Genomic DNA, 6000 nt, shown 5'->3' with positions numbered 1-6000 from the left:
CGGCCAACATGCCAAACGTCCAGCAATAGCTCCCAAACGAAAGGGGACAGCAGCCAAAGACCTAGCTGGCCTGAAAGCCCCCCAGGGGGCCCACAAGCAGCCCCTCTCAATTTGGGTCTGGGGGCTTTCGCTGGGCGGGGAACCTTGCAGGTACCTGCAAGGTTGCAGTTCGCGTCCCGAGAAGCACTCTCCGGCCAACATGCCAAACGTCCAGCAATAGCTCCCAAACGAAAGGGGCCAGCACCCAAAGACCTAGCTGGCCTGAAAGCCCCCCAGGGGGCCCACAAGCAGCCCCTCTCAATTTGGGTCTGGGGGCTTTCGCTGGGCGGGGAACCTTGCAGGTACCTGCAAGGTTGCAGTTCGCGGCCCGAGAAGCACTCTCCGTCCAACATGCCAAACGTCCAGCAATAGCTCCCAAACGAAAGGGGCCAGCAGCCAAAGACCTAGCTGGCCTGAAAGCCCCCCAGGGGGCCCACAAGCAGCCCCTCTCAATTTGGGTCTGGGGGCTTTCGCTGGGCAGGGAACCTTGCAGGTACCTGCAAGGTTGCAGTTCGCGGCCCGAGAAGCACTCTCCGGCCAACATGCCAAACGTCCAGCAATAGCTCCCAAACGAAAGGGGCCAGCAGCCAAAGACCTAGGTGGCCTGAAAGCCCCCCAGGGGGCCCACAAGCAGCCCCTCTCAATTTGGGTCTGGGGGCTTTCGCTGGGCGGGGAACCTTGGAGGGACCTGCAAGGTTGCAGTTCGCGGCCCGAGAAGCACTCTCAGGCCAACATGCCAAACGTCCAGCAATAGCTCCCAAACGAAAGGGGCCAGCAGCCAAAGACCTAGCTGGCCTGAAAGCCCCCCAGGGGGCCCACAAGCAGCCCCTCTCAATTTGGGTCTGGGGGCTTTCGCTGGGCGGGGAAACTTGGAGGGACCTGCAAGCTTGCAGTTCGCGGCCCGAGAAGCACTCTCCGGCCAACATGCCAAACGTCCAGCAATAGCTCCCAAACGAAAGGGGCCAGCAGCCAAAGACCTAGCTGGCCTGAAAGCCCCCCAGGGGGCCCACAAGCAGCCCCTCTCAATTTGGGTCTGGGGGCTTTCGCTGGGCGGGGAACCTTGGAGGTACCTGCAAGGTTGCAGTTGGCGGCCCGAGAAGCACTCTCCGGCCAACATGCCAAACGTCCAGCAATAGCTCCCAAACGAAAGGGGCCAGCAGCCAAAGACCTAGCTGGCCTGAAAGCCCCCCAGGGGGCCCACAAGCAGCCCCTCTCAATTTGGGTCTGGGGGCTTTCGCTGAGCTGGGAAACTTGGAGGTACCTGCAAGGTTGAAGTTCGCGGCCCGAGAAGCACTCTCCGGCCAACATGCCAAACGTCCAGCAATAGCTCCCAAACGAAAGGGGCCAGCAGCCAAAGACCTAGCTGGCCTGAAAGCCCCCCAGGGGGCCCACAAGCAGCCCCTCTCAATTTGGGTCTGGGGGCTTTCGCTGGGCGGGGAACCTTGCAGGTACCTGCAAGGTTGCAGTTCGCGGCCCGAGAAGCACTCTCCGGCCAACATGCCAAACGTCCAGCAATAGCTCCCAAACGAAAGGGGCCAGCAGCCAAAGACCTAGCTGGCCTGAAAGCCCCCCAGGGGGCCCACAAGCAGCCCCTCTCAATTTGGGTCTGGGGGCTTTCGCTGGGCGGGGAACCTTGGAGGGACCTGCAAGGTTGCAGTTCGCGGCCCGAGAAGCACTCTCCGGCCAACATGCCAAACGTCCAGCAATAGCTCCCAAACGAAAGGGGCCAGCAGCCAAAGACCTAGCTGGCCTGAAAGCCCCCCAGGGGGCCCACAAGCAGCCCCTCTCAATTTGGGTCTGGGGGCTTTCGCTGGGCGGGGAACCTTGCAGGTACCTGCAAGGTTGCAGTTCGCGGCCCGAGAAGCACTCTCCGGCCAACATGCCAAACGTCCAGCAATAGCTCCCAAACGAAAGGGGTCAGCAGCCAAAGACCTAGCTGGCCTGAAAGCCCCCCAGGGGGCCCACAAGCAGCCCCTCTCAATTTGGGTCTGGGGGCTTTCGCTGGGCGGGGAACCTTGGAGGGACCTGCAAGGTTGCAGTTCGCGGCCCGAGAAGCACTCTCCGGCCAACATGCCAAACGTCCAGCAATAGCTCCCAAACGAAAGGGGCCAGCAGCCAAAGACCTAGGTGGCCTGAAAGCCCCCCAGGGGGCCCACAAGCAGCCCCTCTCAATTTGGGTCTGGGGGCTTTCGCTGGGCGGGGAACCTTGGAGGGACCTGCAAGGTTGCAGTTCGCGGCCCGAGAAGCACTCTCCGGCCAACATGCCAAACGTCCAGCAATAGCTCCCAAACGAAAGGGGCCAGCAGCCAAAGACCTAGCTGGCCTGAAAGCCCCCCAGGGGGCCCACAAGCAGCCCCTCTCAATTTGGGTCTGGGGGCTTTCGCTGGGCGGGGAACCTTGCAGGTACCTGCAAGGTTGCAGTTCGCGGCCCGAGAAGCACTCTCCGGCCAACATGCCAAACGTCCAGCAATAGCTCCCAAACGAAAGGGGCCAGCAGCCAAAGACCTAGCTGGCCTGAAAGCCCCCCAGGGGGCCCACAAGCAGCCCCTCTCAATTTGGGTCTGGGGGCTTTCGCTGGGCGGGGAACCTTGGAGGGACCTGCAAGGTTGCAGTTCGCGGCCCGAGAAGCACTCTCCGGCCAACATGCCAAACATCCAGCAATAGCTCCCAAACGAAAGGGGCCAGCAGCCAAAGACCTAGCTGGCCTGAAAGCCCCCCAGGGGGCCCACAAGCAGCCCCTCTCAATTTGGGTCTGGGGGCTTTCGCTGGGCAGGGAACCTTGGAGGTACCTGCAAGGTTGCAGTTGGCGGCCCGAGAAGCACTCTCCGGCCAACATGCCAAACGTCCAGCAATAGCTCCCAAACGAAAGGGGCCAGCAGCCAAAGACCTAGCTGGCCTGAAAGCCCCCCAGGGGGCCCACAAGCAGCCCCTCTCAATTTGGGTCTGGGGGCTTTCGCTGGGCGGGGAACCTTGGAGGGACCTGCAAGGTTGCAGTTCGCGGCCGGAGAAGCACTCTCCGGCCAACATGCCAAACGTCCAGCAATAGCTCCCAAACGAAAGGGGCCAGCAGCCAAAGACCTAGCTGGCCTGAAAGCCCCCCAGGGGGCCCACAAGCAGCCCCTCTCAATTTGGGTCTGGGGGCTTTCGCTGGGCGGGGAACCTTGCAGGTACCTGCAAGGTTGCAGTTCGCGGCCGGAGAAGCACTCTCCGGCCAACATGCCAAACGTCCAGCAATAGCTCCCAAACGAAAGGGGCCAGCAGCCAAAGACCTAGCTGGCCTGAAAGCCCCCCAGGGGGCCCACAAGCAGCCCCTCTCAATTTGGGTCTGGGGGCTTTCGCTGGGCGGGGAACCTTGGAGGTACCTGCAAGGTTGCAGTTCGCGGCCCGAGAAGCACTCTCCGGCCAACATGCCAAACGTCCAGCAATAGCTCCCAAACGAAAGGGGCCAGCAGCCAAAGACCTAGCTGGCCTGAAAGCCCCCCAGGGGGCCCACAAGCAGCCCCTCTCAATTTGGGTCTGGGGGCTTTCGCTGGGCGGGGAACCTTGGAGGTACCTGCAAGGTTGCAGTTGGCGGCCCGAGAAGCACTCTCCGGCCAACATGCCAAACGTCCAGCAATAGCTCCCAAACGAAAGGGGCCAGCAGCCAAAGACCTAGGTGGCCTGAAAGCCCCCCAGGGGGCCCACAAGCAGCCCCTCTCAATTTGGGTCTGGGGGCTTTCGCTGGACGGGGAACCTTGGAGGGACCTGCAAGGTTGCAGTTCGTGGCCCGAGAAGCACTCTCCGGCCAACATGCCCAACGTCCAGCAACAGCTCCCAAACCGAAGGAGCAAGGACCCAAAGACCTAGCTGGCCTGAAGGGCCCCCAGGGGGCCCCCAAGCAGCCCCTCTCCATTTGGGTCTGGGGGCTTTCATTGGGCCGGGGACCTGTGAGGTACCTGCAAGGTTGCAGTTCGCGGCCCGAGAAGCACTCTCCGGCCAACATGCCCAACGTCCAGCAACAGCTCCCAAACCGAAGGAGCCAGGACCCAAAGACCTAGCTGGCCTGAAGGGACCCCAGGGGGCCCCCAAGCAGCCCCTCTCCATTTGGGTCTGGGGGCTTTCGTTGGGGCGGGGACCTGGGAGGTACCTGCAAGGTTGCAGTTCGCAGCCCGAGAAGCACTCTCCGGCCAACATGCCCAACGTCCAGCAACAGCTCCCAAACCGAAGGACCCAGGATCCAAAGACCTAGCTGGCCTGAAGGGCCCCCAGGGGGCCCCCAAGCAGCCCCTCTCCATTTGGGTCTGGGGCTTTCGTTGGGCCGGGAACCTGGGAGGTACCTGCAAGGTTGCAGTTGGCGGCCCGAGAAGCACTCTCCGGCCAACATGCCCAACGTCCAGCAACAGCTCCCAAACCGAAGGAGCCAGGACCCAAAGACCTAGCTGGCCTGAAGGGCCCCCAGGGGGCCCCCAAGCAGCCCCTCTCCATTTGGGTCTGGGGGCTTTCGTTGGGCCGGGGACCTGGGAGGTACCTGCAAGGTTGCAGTTCGCGGCCCGAGAAGCACTCTCCGGCCAACATGCCAAACGTCCAGCAACAGCTCCCAAACCGAAGGAGCCAGGACCAAAAGACCTAGCTGGCCTGAAGGGCCCCCAGGGGGCCCCCAAGCAGCCCCTCTCCATTTGGGTCTGAGGGCTTTCGTTGGGCTGGTGACCTGGGAGGTACCAGCAAGGTTGCAGTTCGTGGCCCGAGAAGCACTCTCCGGCCAACATGCCCAAACTTCCAGCAACAGCTCCCAAACCGAAGGAGCCAGGACCCAAAGACCTAGCTGGCCTGAAGGGCCCCCAGGGGGCCCACAAGCAGCCCCTCTCAATTTGGGTCTGGGGGCTTTCGTTGGGCCGGGAATTTGGAGGTACCTGCAAGGTTGCAGTTCGCGGCCCGAGAAGCACTCTCCGGCCAACATGCCCAACGTCCAGCAACAGCTCCCAAACCGAAGGAGCCAGGACCCAAAGACCTAGCTGGCCTGAAGGGCCCCCAGGGGGCCCCCAAGCAGCCCCTCTCCATTTGGGTCTGGGGGCTTTCGTTGGGCCGGGGACCTGGGAGGTACCTGCAAGGTTGCAGTTGGCGGCCCGAGAAGCACTCTCCGGCCAACATGCCCAACGTCCAGCAACAGCTCCCAAACCGAAGGAGCCAGGACCCAAAGACCTAGCTGGCCTGAAGGGCCCCCAGGGGGCCCCCAAGAAGCCCCTCTCCATTTGGGTCTGGGGGCTTTCGTTGGGCCGGGAACCTGGGAGGTACCTGCAAGGTTGCAGTTCGCGGCCCGAGAAGCACTCTCCGGCCAACATGCCAAACGTCCAGCAACAGCTCCGAAACCGAAGGAGCCAGGATCCAAAGACCTAGCTGGCCTGAAGGGCCCCCAGGGGGCCCCCAAGCAGCCCCTCTCAATTTGGGTCTGGGGCTTTCGTTGGGCCGGGGACCTTGGAGGTACCTGCAAGGTTGCAGTTCGCGGCCCGAGAAGCACTCTCCGGCCAACATGCCCAACGTCCAGCAACAGCTCCCAAACTGAAGAAGCCAGGACCCAAAGACCTAGCTGGCCTGAAGGGCCCCCAGGGGGCCCCCAAGCAGCCCCTCTCCATTTGGGTCTGGGGGCTTTCGTTGGGCCGGGGACCTGGGAGGTACCTGCAAGGTTGCAGTTGGCGGCCCGAGAAGCACTCTCCGGCCAACATGCCCAACGTCCAGCAACAGCTCCCAACCCGAAGGAGCCAGGACCCAAAGACCTAGCTGGCCTGAAGGGCCCCCAGGGGGCCCCCAAGCAGCCCCTCTCAATTTGGGTCTGGGGGCTTTCGTTGGGCCGGGGACCTGGGAGGTACCTGCAAGGTTGCAGTAGGCAGCCCGAGAAGCACTCTCCGGCCAACATGCCCAACGTCCAGCAACAGCTCCCAAACCGAAGGAGCCAGGACCAAAAGAACTAGCTGGCCTGAAGGGCCC

This window comes from Gallinula chloropus (assembly GCF_964237585.1).
Source record: "Gallinula chloropus genome assembly, chromosome: 3".
Taxonomy (NCBI): Eukaryota; Metazoa; Chordata; class Aves; order Gruiformes; family Rallidae; genus Gallinula; species Gallinula chloropus.
The sequence above is the reverse complement of the archived record's forward strand: the minus strand, read 5'-3'. Positions refer to the sequence as shown.